Here is a 16,666-nt window from a genome sequence, read left to right as displayed (position 1 = left end):
GGGTGCAGGGGCCCAAGCACTTGGGACGTCTTCCATTGCTTTCCCTGGCACATTAGCAGGGAGCCAGATCACAGTGGAGCAACCGGGACTTGAATTGGCCGGCACTGTAGATGATGGTTTAAATTGCTGTGCCAAAGCACTAGCCTCATAAAATTTTTTTTAAATTTATTTTCATTTTATTTAAAAGGCAGAGGGGTAGAGAGTAATCTTCTATCCACTGGTTCATTCCCCCAAAAGACCACAAGAGCCAGGGCTAGGCTAGGCTGAAGCCAGGAACCTGGAACTCAGTCTGGATCTCCCACGTGGACTCAAGTACTCAAGCCATCACATGCAGCCTCCCAGGACACACATTAACAGGAAGCTGGATCAGCAGTGGAGTAGCTGGGACCAGAACTGGGCACTCAGATACGGGATGTGGTTATCCCAAGTAGTGACTTAAGCCACTGAATCAAACACTTGCAAGGTTTATCTTTTAATCCTATTTTGCGCAAATCTTTTGCAATCCCCTTGTATAAAATCATGTCACTGCTCAATCGCACTTGCCCCAAATGGCAGAGTTAGAAATGTGCCAGGGGATTCTAATTCAATCCCATCAAGGTGGCATGTACCAATGCCATCTCACCAGTCCAAGTGATCAGTTTCAGTTCACAATTGATCATAATGATAGGATTAAGAGTCAAAGGGGTCACATAAACAAGACTAGTGTCTGCTAATACTAACTGATAGAATTAAAAAGGAGAGAACAATCCAACATGGGAAGCAGGATACATAGCAGACTCATAGAATGGCAGATGTCCTAAACAGCACTCTGGCCTCAGAATCAGCCCTTAAGGCATTTGGATATGGCTGAAGAGCCCATGAGAGTATTTTAGGCATGGAAAGCCAAAACACCATGGAAAAGAAAAAAAAAAAAAGACCTAAATGAAAGATCTCAGCGAGTGAGATCCCAGCGGAAAGAATGGGCCATCAAAGAAGGAGGTACCTTTCTCTGAAGGGAGGAGAGAACTTCCACTTTGACTATGACCTTGTCTAAATAAGATCAGAGTTGGCAAACTCAAAAGGCTTCCATAGCCTTGGCAACTCATGACAAGAGCCTCAAGTGATTACTGACGCCATAAACGAGAGTGTCAATTGTTAAATCAACAACAGGAGTCACTGTGCACTTACTCCTCATGTAGGATCTCTGTCCTTAATGTGTTGTACTATGTGATTTAACGGTACAACTAGTACTCAGTACTTTACACTTTGTGTTTCTGTGTGGGTGCAAACTGTGGAAATCTTTACTTAGTATATTCTAAACTGATCTTCTGTATATAAAGATAATTGAAAATGAATCTTGATGTGAATGGGATGGGAGAGGGAGCAGGAGATGGGAGGGTTGCAGGTGGCAGGGAGGTTATGGAGTGGGGGGAAGCCACTGTAATCCAAAAGCTGTACTTTGGAAATTTATATTTATTAAATAAAAGTTTAAAAAAACCAGAAAACTTAAAAAAAAATCATGTCACTTGCAAACAATGTAACTTCTTTTCTGATTTGGATTCATTTTGCTTCTTTTTCTTGCCTAAATGTTCTGGTTATAATTTCCAGTATTTTGTTTTGAAAGATTTATGTACTGGGGTCACCACTGTGGCATAGTGGGTAAAGCTGCCATCCACAATGCTTGCATCCCATATGGCTGCCAGTTCGTGTCCTGGATGCTCCACTTCCAATCCAGCTCCCTGCTAATGGGCACAACAACTGGTGCTGGGTAGGGTCAAAGCCAGGAACTTCTTCTGGGTCTCCCATTTGGGCAGCAGGGGCCCAAACACTTGGGCCATCTTCCCTTGCTTTTCCAAGGCCATCAGCAGGGACCTGGATCAAAAGCAGAGCAGCCGAGACTTGAACCAGTGCCCACATAGGATGCCTACATTGCAGGCTGCGGGTTTACACACTAAGCTACAACACTGGCACCAATTTCAAGTATTATGTTGAAAAGAAGTGACAAGAGTGGACATCTTTGGCTTGTTCCTGATCTTAGGAAAAAGCTTTCAGGTTTTCACTTTCAGTATGATCCTAGCTCTAAGCTTGTGATATATCACTGTGTTAAAGGACATTTCTTGAATATTTCATTTGTTGAGAGTGTCTATTATGAAAGGATCTTGAATATTTTTAAAGGGTTTTTCTGCATCTATTGGGCTGATCATTTTTGTACTTCATTTTGTTAGTGTGGTGTATCTCATTTAATGATTTGCTTGTGTTGAACCATCCTTGCATCCCAGGGATAAATCTCACTTGATCATGGTGCATGATCCTTTTAACCTACTGATAAATGTGGTTTACTTGTATTTTGTTGAACATTCTGCTTCTATGTTTATCAAGGATACTGTTGTATAATTTTATTTTCTTACAGTGTCCTTGTCTAGCTTTAGTGTCAGGGTAATGTTGATCACATAAAATGAATAAATTATTTGGAAGTATTTGAGAATGATTGATAGTAATTCTTTAAGTGTCTGATGGAGGGCCCCTGTTAAAGAGTAGTGGGTTAAGCTGCTACTTGTGATACCGGAATCCCATATTGGAGGGCAAGCTCGAGTCCTGGCTGCTCCACTTAATAACCAGCTCCCTGCTGCCTGGGAAAGCAGAAGAAAAAGGCCCAAGTACTTGGTCCCTTGCCATCCATGTGGGATGCCAGGATGAAGTTCCAGGCTCCTAGCTTTGGCCTGGCCCAGCACCAGCTGTTGTAGCCATCTGGGGAGTGAGTCAGCAGATGGAAGAGCTATCTATATCTCTCCCTCTAATTCTGCCTTTTAAATAAATAAATCTTTTTAAAGAAATCTTCAGTTACAGCAGTCCATTTTAGGCTAATAATGATTCCTGTTACATACAAAAACTATTCTCCTGTTTCTCCCATTTAATGTTTTTGATATCTATACCTTTTTATTCTATGTGTAATTAACATACTATTGTAGACCTGATTACTTTTCAAACTTTTGTCTTTTCATCTGTATGACAGTAGTATTCTGAATTTGATTATGTGTTTACCATTACCATTGACTTCACATTTTCTTATGTTTTATATTATGAACTAGTATGCATTTGTTTCACCTGGAAGAAGTCTTGTTAGCATTCCCTGTAGGGCGGATCTGGTGGTTTTGTTTGGGCATGTCTTTATCTCTCCATTCACGAAGGACAGCAGCCCAGGTGAAGATTTCTTGGTTGGTAGGTATTTTTTTCCCCAGTGGTTTGCCTATATTATCCCACTCTCTCCTGGCCTACGAAGTTTCTCCTGAGAAATTCACTAACAGCCATATTGGGGTCCCCTGTATGTGAAGACTCCTCTCCCTGCTCAGCTATTTGTCTTTGATTTTTGGCAGTTTGGTTATAATAAGTCTTGGTGAATTCTTCTTTAAGTGGAACTGGACTGGAGATCTCAGTGTTTCGTGTAGCTGGATATTCAAGTATTTCTCCACTTTTGAGAGTTTTCAGCCTTTACTTATTAAATTAATGTTCTAGCCCTTTCCTTTTCTCTCCTTGCCTTCCCTAAGTCATGCAGGCTTTCTTTATTTCTTTCCATTTGTCTTCCCAGCTTTGCATTTTCAGATGGCATGTTTTGGAGTTCATGGATTCTTTCCGCTACTTGATCAAGCCTGCTGTTGATGTTCTCTACCGAATTTTTAAATTTCATTAATTGCTAGTGAGGATGTGGGGGAAAAGGTACCCTAATCCACTGTTGGTGGGAATGTAAACTGGTGCTGTAACTGTGGAAGACAGTATGGAGGTAGCTCAGAAATCTGAATACAGACCTACCATACGGTCCAGGCATCCCACTCCTGGCAGTTTACCTGAACCAAAAGAAATCAGCATATGAAAGATATCTGTACCCTCATGTTCCCTGCACACACAATGGCAAAGATATGGAATCAACCCAGATGTCCATCAACTGAAGACTGGATAAAGAAATTATGGTATATATACACTATGGAGTACTACTCAGTTGTAAGAAAAAAAAAAAAAAGGAAAAAAGAAATCCTATCTTTTGCAACAAAATGCACACAACTGGAAACCATTATACTGAGTGAAATAAGCCAGCCCCAAAAAGACAGATACCGTATGTTTCATATGTTTTCCCTGATCCGAGGTAACTACCAGTGTATCTAAAAAGTAATGTATTGGCGTGAAATGGACATTTTGCTATTCAATGATTGTTCACAGCCCTTGTCTCTTCCATTGAGGAACAGCGTTTTTTTCCTTCATACTATTTGTTGAACTCTTTTACTTGGTGTAGGGTTAACTGTATGATCATTAAGTAAACTGAAAGTAGATCTTTGTAAAAAATTAAGAGTGGGAATGGGAGAGGGAGGAGGAAAAAGGGTTACAGTGTCAGTGGGAGGGTAGAATAGGAAGTCTCACTATGTTCCTAAATCTATATTTATGAAATACATGAAACTTGCATAACTTAAATAAAATTTTTTTAAAAAATCATAAAAAATAAACACATTTCATTAATTGTATTTTTAGTTCCAAAATTTCTGTTTGAGTCTTTTAATAATTTGTTTATTGAATTACTTGTTTTGTTCTCTCACTGTTTTTCTGATTTCATTGAGTTATCTGTGTTAGCTTGTGACTCATTGAGCTTCCCTAAAACAGCTATTTTGAATTTATGTCATGCAATTCATACCTCTCTAATTCATTTGCTATTGGACTATTAGTTTCTTTGGTGGTGTCATGCTTTCTTGGCCGTGGGTATTGCTGTTGTTGCCATCCTTGGAGCCCTACATTGCTGTTTTATTCCTTTGTTATTTCCTCCAGTCTTTACTGTCTTTGTGTTACCAACCAAGCTAGGAATTCTGAAGCTCTTTCAGACCTTTACTGAGGATGTGCCCCCCTGACACTGGAATAAGGCTAGATTGGGGTGAGGCATGTGGGATGTTTACAGCGTCTTTGGTCATGCTGTAGTGGAGCTTGAAGAAAAGCCTCTTTTTTTTCCTTCTCGTAGCCTTTCCCAACCTCTCAGCTGTGCCAGTCACCCCCACCTCTACCAGCCTCTTGGCCTGTACATTCAGGCGAGGTGCCTCTTCACTCATTGTATTCTCACAGCCAGAGTGGAAACTGTACCCCAAGGTGCACTGAGTTGCTGTCATGGGGGTAGGAATGACACAGGTAAAGTGAAAGTTTTCTTCGTACACTCTTAAACAAGCCTCTTCCTGGATGTGCAGACCCAATAGAATGCTGGAACTTCTACACTGGATTCCCAGACTCCCACAAAGGCACTCTTTTCTGAGGAGTTTTCTGAACCAATGCTTCTGCAAGGGGATGACCACAGAACGCTCCTATCCTGTCATCACACTCTGTGATCACTGTAATTACCTGCTTCTTCTAGCTTTTAAAGGAAGCTATTAGAAAATTTAAAATTAAACGTGTATGGTCTACAATATATTTTTATTGGGCAGTGGTGGTCTATTTCTTCCGAATCTCCAAATTGAGATATTCTTGTTCCAAAATTAATACTCTTGGGACTATTTGTGAGAGCGCTAATCAAATAAACATATTTGTTTTAATGTGTCATTCTCCTAAAAATAGAGTTGAAAGGGAGTTGATCAGCTAGTTCATCCAATTCCAGCTCATTTTTTGTAGCCAGGAAACTGAGGCCTGGGAAGGATAACTGGGGGTCAAGTGTGCCAGTGATAAAACTAAAATGGGATTCTGACTCCCACTCTGGTTCTTTTCCTATTTTATCTATGAGCACATTTGTCCTTCTCCTACAGATAATACCTTGGCCCAGATGAGTGACCCTCACCAGAGCGGGCATTTCAGGACAATGGGAAATGAAGGGGTGATTTAGGAACAGGGAGTCATTTCAAGTCACACGCCTGGTTGCTTATTCCGTCTTCTCAGCTACGGTGCCAGTTCTCTATAGCCATCTACTTCAAATCTTGTTCAAAGACTCCTGTGGCTAGGCTTCTCTTCCCTCCAAAGGCACCTGTAATCATTTACAGATTAAAATTCTGTGTTGCACAGTGCAGTGGGGTGACTATAGTCCACAATAATGTATTACACACTTTATGAAGAATTAGAAGAGAGGAGCTGGTAGGCTCCAAACATAATGAAATGGAAATGCTAATTTCCTGTTTTTGTCAGTTTACATTATGTATGTGTGTTGAAATATACATTGCACCCCAAGAAGAAGTATAAGTATTATACATTAACCAAAAATTTTAATATGAGTGATTATGATTAAATCCATAGAAAACGTAGACCTGTGATAAATCTGGAGGCGGGGGGAAGGAAATTCAGTACTTCTCTTAGTCCTCCTTCAACACAGAATATAAAATGCAATTCCAAATGACAATGCAAGACTTATGTCTATTATTAACTGGACTGTCTAGACAACTGCTGATCTTAGGTCTCTAGTTTTTGACTTATAATACTTAGCATCCCATTAACAAAAGAAAACTCTTAAACTTCCACAAGAGTTCGATAACCTGCAGTATTTAGGCTCCTCAGGTCTAGACATATCATCACTTCTGTGATGTTTTCTGTAAAGCATGTGATCCCAGGCTAAACTCAGGTACTAAGACTGACACTCCTCCTTCTAATCTTCTTCTAGCACATTTATGAGATTTTTCCTTTGCCTTCAACTAGAGACAAAAAGGGAAAGAACCACTATCTTTGTAGATTTAAGATCCAGGACTCTTATAACTTAATAGCAGGTAATTTTATTTCAGAAGGGTCTGCCTTGGGATATCTGACTCTGTACTGAGATATTGCCCTTGCACTGCTCCTGTGACAGAAAAAGGAGTCAGTAATATGGCCTGTACTATGAAAATTAATAATCCAATGTTAACAAATAAAAAATGAACAATCTGGGGGAAACATGGCTATGACCACAACCAAAGAATTTGCTCAAAGAGAAATAAAGGCGTGTATCACAAAATGAATTTCTGGTCAATGACAAACAACATATATGAAGGTGGTCCCTGCCTAGTGATGTTGTAGTAATCTTAGTTTGTGCTAAATGCACCCTGTGATAGTTACCCAATGATGGAATTAGCTAATGACACATTTCTCAAAACATATTCCTAATGTTAAGCTATGCTTAACAGCTATCAAATCAGCCACTCATCTCCCACCCACCGTGCAACAAATATCCAGTCACAAAACTAAAGGCTTACAACTTGAAATTTATACTCTGTGTGCTTCTGGATTGAACCATTTGGAGTTTCCCTAAGACTCTGCATGGAATGTATTTTTTTCCTCAAATGTATTGAGAAGGAATCATGCCATTTTATAATGCCATCAAAAACAAGAAATTCAGAAAATGATGCATAATGCTTTAAGAATGTCCCAGATTTTTTAAAATCTAAAATAGTCTGTCTCAAGAAACTTATGTTTTCTTTTAGCGGACATTTGTTCTTTCTAAAATTGAATTTCCTACCCATGTGGTTGGTGTGGGCCCTACCCGTCGGAAGTCATGAGAAGCATATGCTACTCTGGGTCGCCATTCAGGAATGGGCATTCCGCTGAATTCCAGCCCATCAGTCAAGAGGACTTTATCCTAAGCCTTTGTTTTCAGTCATCAGGGAAGTAGATTTTCTTTTTCCTGCTGGACTTGAACTGAAAAACAAACAAGTATTCTTATCTAACCGTGCAGGAAGGTGTCTTAGTTGGATGTGTGCTCCTATAACAGAATACCTGAGACTGGGTAATTTATAAAGAACAGAGATGTATTTGGGCCACTGTTGAGGAGACTGAAGTCCGTGGGCACTGCCCTAGACACTGGCGAGGGCCTTTGAGTCCTATCATTTCAAGGTGGAAGGAGAAAGGCCAAGGGAAAATGTACATGATCGAGAGGACAGAACTCACTTTTATAGCAAATCTACTCTCACAATCACTAGTCCATTCGTAAGAAAAGACATTAATCCATTCAATATGGCAGAGCCTGTGGAACTTAATTGCTTCCTGTTAGCTCAACCCTCCCAGCACTGCTGCATTCCAGATTAAGTTTCCAACACATGAGCTTTGGGGGATACATTCAAACCGCAGCATTCTGTTCCTGGCCCCTGAAGTTCAAGTCCTTCTCACAATGTAAAATATATTAATTCTATCCCAACACAGATGCTCCTGGATTTACAATGTGGTTATATCCTAATAAACTCACTATAAGTTAGAAATATTACCCTGAATATGCATGAAGCACACCTAATCTACCGAACATCATAGTTAAGCATCGACGCATACTGTACACTACCAGTCATTTCCCCTCGCAATTGTGGGCTGACTGGATCCTGTGCTTATGGAGCCTGCCCAATGCTGCAAGAATATGGTGCCACATGTTCATACTGCTAGCCCGGGAAAAAAAACCAAGATTCAAGATTCAAAGTGCGTTTTCTACTGAATATGTATGGTTTTCACACTATTATGAAGTTTAAAAATTGTTAAGTCAAACCACTTAAGTCTACTCATTTTACAAGAGTCTTGACTTGTTCCAGTATCAACTTAGAAGTCTGAAGTTCAGTTTCAACTAAATCATCTACGCCTGAGAACTCAAGGTAAATGTGATCCTGAGGCAAGTTCCCTCCAGCTATCAGCTTGTGAAGTCAAATAATTTATCTGCTTCCAAAACACCACGGTGAGATAGGCGAATGACAGACATTGCTGCTCTAAAAGAAAAAAGGATTACTTATTCCAAGGAAGTCCAAGACCAACAGGGAAGATAGCATTAAATTCTAAAGCTAAAAGAAGAACTTTTCTTGATTGCATGTCCTGATCCAAGGCCCAGGGTGAGCTGGGGGTTCCCTGTCCCAGGCTTTGCTTGGCTCAGGCTAGGCAGCAGCTCCCACAGGCTGGAGCCTCAGGCCTGCTGCTCTCTCTGGTTGGTGCTGCACGCTAATAGCTTTACAGTTCTGGGACTTAAGGACAGCCTCACGCCTGCCTTGTGGGGACTCTTGTGGTAGCCTCATTCTCACAGCTCCAGCAGGCACTGCCCTAGTAAGGACTCTCTGTGCCCTATTAAGTTCCTGTGACAAGACTCTGCCTGGGCCCCCAAGATATCTGTGACACTGAAATCTAGGTGGAGGAAGCCATGAGCTTCCTAGAGCTGTTGCATTCTATGTGCCTGCACAGTCAGCACCACACAGATTGCACCTTCCAAGTGGAGCTCCAAGCCCCACCTGAGCCCACCTAAGCTATTGCTGGAGCAGCTGAAAGGAGCTGCAAAGGAATTCAGGAGGAAACGACCACGGTCTGCTGGGTGCCCCCTAGAAACCTTGCTCCAAAGGTGCAGCTCTGGGGCTGTGATGTGACGGCAGCCTCACAGAGCTCGGAAATGCCTGCGCGATGCTTCTCCCATGTGGATCTCTCAGCAAACAGTGCTGCCCACACCTTTGGGTTCCTATCTTAGAGAGATCTTTACATGGCCAGGCTGCAAACCTTCCGGATCTTTCTGCTCTGGTCCCTTTTAATTATAAATTCTATCTTGAAAACATTTCTTTCCTCCCACATCTTATTGTCTGTGGTTTAAAAGCAGCCAGGTAGCTCTTTAATATTTTGCTCGGAAATTTCTTTCATGAGATCTTCTAGTTCACCCTCTTAAATCCTGCCTCAAACAACCCCTGCGACATGGACATTTCTACCAAGTTCTTTGCAACTGAATAACAAAGATGCCTTTCACCTGGTTTCTGAGTCTTTGTTCCACCTTTCTATCTGAGACCTCATCACGGTGGCTTTACTGTCCACATTCCTACCAACACTCTGATCACAGCACTGCAGTCAAATCTGAGAAGTCTGAGACCTTCCCTAGAGCTGTTTCCTTCTTCTGAACCCTCACCAGAATTGTCTTGAACACTCTATTCAAGACAATACAGGATTTTTTCCCCAGAAGTCACTTCAAAACCATTCGGTCTCCTCCCATTACCCAGATACCAAGCTGTTGCCACATTTGCAGGTGTTTGTTATAGCAACAGCTCTACTTCTTAGGACCAATTTTCTGTATTAGCAAGTTTTGTGCTGGTGCAACAGAATATCTAGGACTTGATCATTTTTGAAAAACAAACATGTGTTGGGCTCACAGTTCAGCAGGTCGGGAAGACCCAAGGGCGTGGTCCATGGTAGCTTTGGGATCTGCAAGGAGGGAAGGCCTATACTTCCGAGAATGGAGAGTCTCTACCTGCACTTCCGGGAAAGTAAAGTCCTTATCAAGGTCCCTGCGGGTGCCTAAAGGTCAACCAATGAGGATCAGACCCGCCTCAACCTTTAACCCCCACGCCCTGTATCTATAAAAGGAGCCCTCCCAACCTCTGACACTTGACTTCCCTGGCCCCGCTCTGTTGGGACTGCAGAACCTCGCCCGGGAGCGGAATCCCAATAAAAGCCTGTGAATTAATTGATTCGTCTGCCTGGGAAGATTTGCTATGTGCCAGACACCTTGCAGTCTCAGCAAGTACAGGCGCCTTTGCACTGTGTCACCCCAGGATGGAAGGCCAAAGTGCATGAGCGTAAGCACAAGACAGTGAGAATGCACCTTTTAAAAACAGGTTTGCTTTTTTTATTTGAAAGGCAGAGGGACAGAGTGAGGGAGAGATGGAGAGAAAAGATCTTCCATCTACTGGTTCTGGTTTACTCTCCAAATGGCTGCCACAGCCAGGTCTGGGCCAGGCCAAAGCCAGGAGCCAAGAGCCAGGAGCCAGAAACTAAATCCTAGTCTCCCACTGGGGTGGCTGGGGCCCAAGTACCTGGGTCTTCTGCTGCCTTCCCAGATGTATTAGTAGGATGCTGGTTCAGAAGTGGAGCAGCTGGGACTGGAACCCACATTTTGAAATGGTATGTTGGCATGTCGCAAAGGGAGGCTTAACCTGTTGTGCCAAATACCCAACCTAGAACTCCCTTTTATAACAAATCCCCTGTCACAGTAACTAACCCACTCCTATCCGTCCGTGTCCTAATCATCTATTAGGCCCTGCCTTCCCATACTCTGTCCCATTGGGGATTTAGTTTCCAACACGGGAGTTCTGGGGTAGACGTACACACTGTTATGAGCATATTTAACGTAATCTTTACTCCAGGTTGTCGCCCCACAGAGATAAGAATTCAAAGCAGAGGTACAAATACAGTGCACAACTGAGGGCAACATTTATCTGACAGAGAGTGAACACACATTCACACGCAAATGTGAGCCACCCCACATGGAGTAGTACCCATCATGGGTGGGGCACAGTTGCCTTGAAGGCCAGGGGACACATCCACACGGTCCAGAAGCCAAGAGCAAGAGAAGGGCCCCTCCCACATTATCAGTCTCTTTAATGAGATCACAGGTGGTGCCCTAAATTGAATATATGGATAGGGTGGAGTTTATCATGCATTATGCTTTCTGAGGATTTCATGGTGTTTCCATGTGGAGTTTAACTTCCAAGCAGCCATGATGGCATCTCCTGCTTCCTGGTCCCAGATGAGATAAAAGCATATTATGGGAAAGTGGGTGTACAGGATTGACAGGTAAGAGGGTGGAGTTAAAATACAAGGCTGGGGGGTGCTGGCGCCGTGGCTCACTTTGTTAATCCTCTGCCTGTGGCACCGGCATCCCATATGGGCGCCTGGTTCTAGTCCTGGTTGCTCCTCTTCCAGTCCGGCTCTCTGCTGTGGCCCAGGAGGGCAGTGGAGGATGGCCCAAGTGCTTGGGCCCCTGCACCCACACAGGAGACCAGGAGGAAGCACCTGGCTCCTGGCTTCGGATCAGCACAGCGCAGGCCATAACGGCCATTTGGGGAGTGAACCAACAAAAGTAAGACCTTTCTCTCTCTCTAACTCCACATGTCAAAAAAAAAAGCAAGGCTGGGGCCGGCACTGTGGCCTAGTGCATAAAGCCATTGCTTGCAGTGCCGGCATCCCCTAAGGAAGCCGGTTCGAGTCCCAGCTGTTCCACTTCTGATCTAGCTCTCTGCTATGGCCTGAGAAAGCAGTAGAAGATGGCCCAAGTGTTGGGCCCCTGCACCTGTGTGAGAGATCTGGCAGAAGCGCCTGGCTTCTGGCTTTGTATTGAATCAGCTCCAGCCATTGCAGCTATTTGGGGAGTGAACCAGAGGATGGAAGATCTTTCTTTCTCTTTGCCTCTGCCTCTCTGTAACTCTGCCTTTCAAATAAATAAATAAATCTTAAAATGCAAGACTGGCAGAAATTTCCATCTCACCTAATTTTGCCTAATCTTCCTACCTAATTCCCCCACATCAAAATCATAACAGGAAAGTTAACTCTACAGTCCATGTTCAGAGATACAATACTCAAAGCATATACACCTGGCTGCAGCCTCTATTGTTGGATTTGAAAAATCAAATGCTTTCAGGGGCCATGCCAATAGCAGAAAAGCTACATGATGTGATATAGTACAAGGGAGTGGTGGCAAGAAGACAGCCTGTCTTTCCTACAAATTCAAACAAGGGCAAGAATGTATTGGCCAAAAAAAAAAAAACCATGTTGACATTAGGTCTGCTAAAATTCATTGACATTGTGCTGGCCACAGTTTTCCAGCTGATGTGTAATAACCCTTGGGATCCTGTGATTATCCTGACCTTCAGCAAATCCTCATTAGTAAACCTCTTACAGCCCTATCTTATTTTTAATAGGTTTGGGCCATTACACCTTCTTCTCTCTGGTCTAGCTTAACAAAAGGGTTATCTACTCAACTTTCAGGAAACATCTTAGTGGTCATGAAAAATATCTTAGAAGAAACAGCATCTTCACACTTTTTTTTGACAGGCAGAGTGGACAGTGAGTGAGAGAGAGAGAGAGACAGAGAGAGGTCTTCCTTTGCCGTTGGTTCACCCTCTAATAGCCGCTGCGGCCGGCGCACTGCGCTGATCTGAAGCCAGGAGCCAGGTACTTCTCCTGGTCTCCCATGGGGTGCAGGGCCCAAGGACTTGGGCCATCCTCCACTGCCTTCCCGGGCCACAGCAGAGAGCTGGCCTGGAAGAGGGGCAACCGGGACAGAATCCGTTGCCCCGACCGGAACTAGAACCCGGTGTGCCGGCGCCGCAAGGCGGAGGATTAGCCTGTTGAGCCGCGGCGCCGGCCTGCATCTTCACTTCTAATTGCTAAAGAAACATAAAGCCAAAATGTTGGGGCCAAATACAATGTTACTGGGAATTTCTTCAAAGGTGCTTGTTCTCAGAGAGGCCAGGTGCTGCCCAGCACAGCTCAATCTGTGCTGTGACTGGCTTCAGCCTTGCAGGTCTTGGTATCTGACATAAACCACCTAAGCACCTCTCAGTTCATGACGTACTTCCTAATGTTCCAAAGCACACAGTGCAACTGAAACACAGCTAAGTAAAACAAGAACTAGAGTAGAAGAAATCTAATTTATAAGGACATGAGCCTATTTCTGATATTTGATTGATTGAGTTGAGAAATGACAGTCAGTTTCTCAATGTAGACTTGTGATGCTTAAAAACTCTTCCAAAAGTAGGATTAGATTCCCAGGTGAACTCTTTCAGGAAAATAACAGTCATGGTTTGGAGGTGTCAATTCAATCAAAAACAAGATGATGGAGCACCAGTAGGTTAGTCGATGATAGCCCATTATGAGTGGCTTGCTGCTTTAACTAAATAAAGGTGACTCTTTTTCTAACAGGCAAAATGAATTCTTCTTACTCTCCCTATATCTAAAAAAACAAAAAACAAACAAACAAAAACCCAGGGCCGGCGTTGTGGCACAGCAGGTTAAAGAGCCCTGGCCTGCAGCACTGGCATCCTGTATGGGCACCGGTTTGAGTCCTGGCTGTTCTACCTCCCAACCAGCTCCCTGCTAATTTGCTGGGGAAAGCAGCAGAGGATGGTCTACGTTTTTGGGCCCCTGTGTCCATGTGGGAAACCCAGAAGAAGCTGCTGGCTCCTGGCTTTGGATTGGCTCAGCTCCGGCCATTGCAGCCATTTGGAGTGAACCAGTGGATGGAAGGCCTTTCTCTGTCTCTCTCTATATAGACATATGTAATTCTCTTTCAAATAAATTTTAAAAAATTAAAAAAACATATTTATCAGCATTTCTAAGTATTTCTGTCAGTGAAGCTTTGAAGAGTTTCTAAGGCATGGGAAGACCTGTGAATTTGGCTTGATGTTAAGAATGGTTTGTTCTCAAAGTAAGCTTCCCAGGACATAAAAACTGTAAAACTTCAAGTTAGTCTTCCCAGTGTCAGTACTAAAGATTATTCTTTTGCCAAAATAAAAGTGCTTTTCCTTACTAAGACTTGTGAAAATCATGAGAACTGCTCTGAAAGCAAGGGTGGCCCTCTTGCTGATGACCTGTAAGAGGAGGTGAGAGAGCTAACTCATGCCTGAGAGTTTTGGTGCAAACTGAGGTACTGTGGCCCCTCCTCCTGATATGGTCCACCTGGAGCTCGCACTGAGTCGCGTACTGCTGTCTGTTCTCACCTGCCTGCCTATTAGGTTTGTTTTCACAGGAGCCTCTGGCCCCATAAAAAGAATGAAGACTACGCTTATGCCTTGGCAAATTACTTTCTCTGATGCTATCCTTTATTCATGATAAAACTTCATTCATTCATTCCACAAGCAGTGTTGAAGCTGAGGCCAGAGCTGTGAGCACGTTACAGGAAACAGTGAGTAGCTCTGTCTCTCATTCAGGGAATGCTGCTTAGGAAGCGAAGGGTGCTCCACAAGCACACAGATAACTTCGGGTGGCTGAAATGGTAGCCAAGTGGCCTCCCTGGGCCAGACTACTTCAGTGTTTATTTAAGCTAGTGGAAAACGATGATTTCCTTCTTAAAAAAGCATTACTTTGACAAAAAAGAGTTCTTGGCTGACATCTATATACAAAGCGTGGTACACTTCTGCCTTCCTAGTAGACACAAGGCTAATGCAGCTTGACAATCCAACACGCGTGCCAGATTAGCATACGACTGCGATTTTCATGAGTCGAGGGTCGTGGGATGCAATCTTCAGGCTCTTTGAAGAGACATTCAGATGAAGGCAAAGCTTAATCCGCACAAAGCTTCCTCTGACTTCACGTCAGGAAATGAAAATGCTGAGTTGTGCAGAGTTATGTTTTCAGAAAAGTGGCAACACAGTAGATTCAAACGCTGGGAGCGTGTCTGCAGGGGCGACCTGGCCAAGGTCTTGCAGTCACCTTCACCTCCTAAGGACAGGCTCTCCCCTCTTAAGAGGCAAGAGCTCAAAGTGAGGTGCTGAGTGGGGGAAGCAGGGGACTGAGGTGTTGGGAAATTTAATTAGCATGTGTGAAACAAAAGGGCTTGTGGCTTAAAGCTACTCCAGAAGTGTGAAGAATAATGATTGCTTTTTGAGAACTCCCATTTCCCAAGACTGAACTAGCCCGGGGAAAGACAGGTGCTTAGCTTGCTGCTGTTGTTTTTTCTTTAAAATATGTTTTCAAGTCTTTATTTTGGGGGGGGGGGGGGGTGGGATGGGTAAGGCTTCCACAGTTTTTCTTAACAAACTTTTACCTTTACCAAAATAAATACTTTTCTTGGTATGGTCATCTGCCCAGAGCAGATTCTTGCTTGACCATGAAGAAAACTACTATTTAGCTTTGTAGCACCTTTTTGGTTCAAATGCCACATCTGATAATAAACACTTTAAAACTCAAAAACAAAACAAAACAAACACCTTGAGAAGTGATTTTTTTAGGGTTCCCATGAAACTTCATCTAATTCAATAATTGAATAAAGGCTGGCATGAAACTTGAGGCTCCTGCCTTTCATGAGCTCACAATCTCGGGCAGGTAGAGAATCCACTCTGCATACAAGGATAGAAGAAAACAATTAACATGGAGCAAACCGCAGCAAATCCTCTAACAAATGAATCCCAGCTGAGAGATTCAGAGTGCGCTTTTTATAGAAGGGATTTGGGCTGGGCACTGATGGCTGCAGAATTTTCCCAACAAAGAAGGTAGGAAGGGCCTCTGAGGCGGAAGAAAGCTTTGACTCAAGGTGTAAAAGCATGTTCAGGCAGAGTGAGCACAACTGTACCGAAACCACTGGGGGCTGCTGTGGGAAAGACTGAGATTATGGAAAGCTACAGGAGGCCAAATCTCAGATTTAGGACTGGGCCTGTCCTCAGAGGGTCAATGGGAAAAGGTGTATAAGGAAACCCCAGGGCAGCTGTTGTCTGAATCTGGGTTGAGCCTCAGGAAAAAAAATGGCAAAAAGGTGGGAGCTGAACCACAGAGAGACAGGAGTCAACCAGCAGGCTCACGTGAGTGAGGCCGAAAGCCGTGCCCACGGTCAGGAAGGAGGGGAGAGACACTGCAGAGGTCCCTTACCAGGGTCTTGCAGCTCAGCTGATGCTGTTTCGAAGCCCGAGGAGGAAAGAGCATGGTGAAAGCGGAACCAAGGAGAGGGGTGTTGGGAAATGAAAGGGACTGGGGCTGCAATGAACAAGAATATGAATAGATGGATTTGGCACACCCACTAGAAAATATGTGAAAAATTCAAAAGTACTGTTCTGGACTAGATGCTACTGACTCAAAAAAAAAAAAAAAAAAAAGACATATTCAGTGTCTGAAGGTGGCGGCTGAGGGGGAGAGTCAGAGGATGCTGCATAACCTGACAGTAATCTGGGAGAAAACTTGGGCAAAGGAAAGATTTGGAAATAGATCGATTTCAGTTTGCTTTAAGATTTCCCACCTTTCCATGGCGATGGATGTGAATCATCACCATTCTCCCCAGGAG

General features: G+C 43.4%; 1 protein-coding gene across 5 annotated transcripts in view; it reads right to left on the bottom strand.

Moving 5' to 3' along the window:
• Positions 1–16,666, bottom strand: part of PSD3 (pleckstrin and Sec7 domain containing 3) — a 611,013-nt gene that overhangs the window by 19,580 nt on the left and 574,767 nt on the right. The window lies entirely within an intron of this gene.

The sequence above is a fragment of the Lepus europaeus genome, chromosome 8 (genome assembly GCF_033115175.1).
Source record: "Lepus europaeus isolate LE1 chromosome 8, mLepTim1.pri, whole genome shotgun sequence".
NCBI classification, from domain to species: Eukaryota; Metazoa; Chordata; class Mammalia; order Lagomorpha; family Leporidae; genus Lepus; species Lepus europaeus.
Note: the sequence above shows the minus strand (reverse complement) of the source record. Positions and strands in the feature narration are given on the sequence as shown.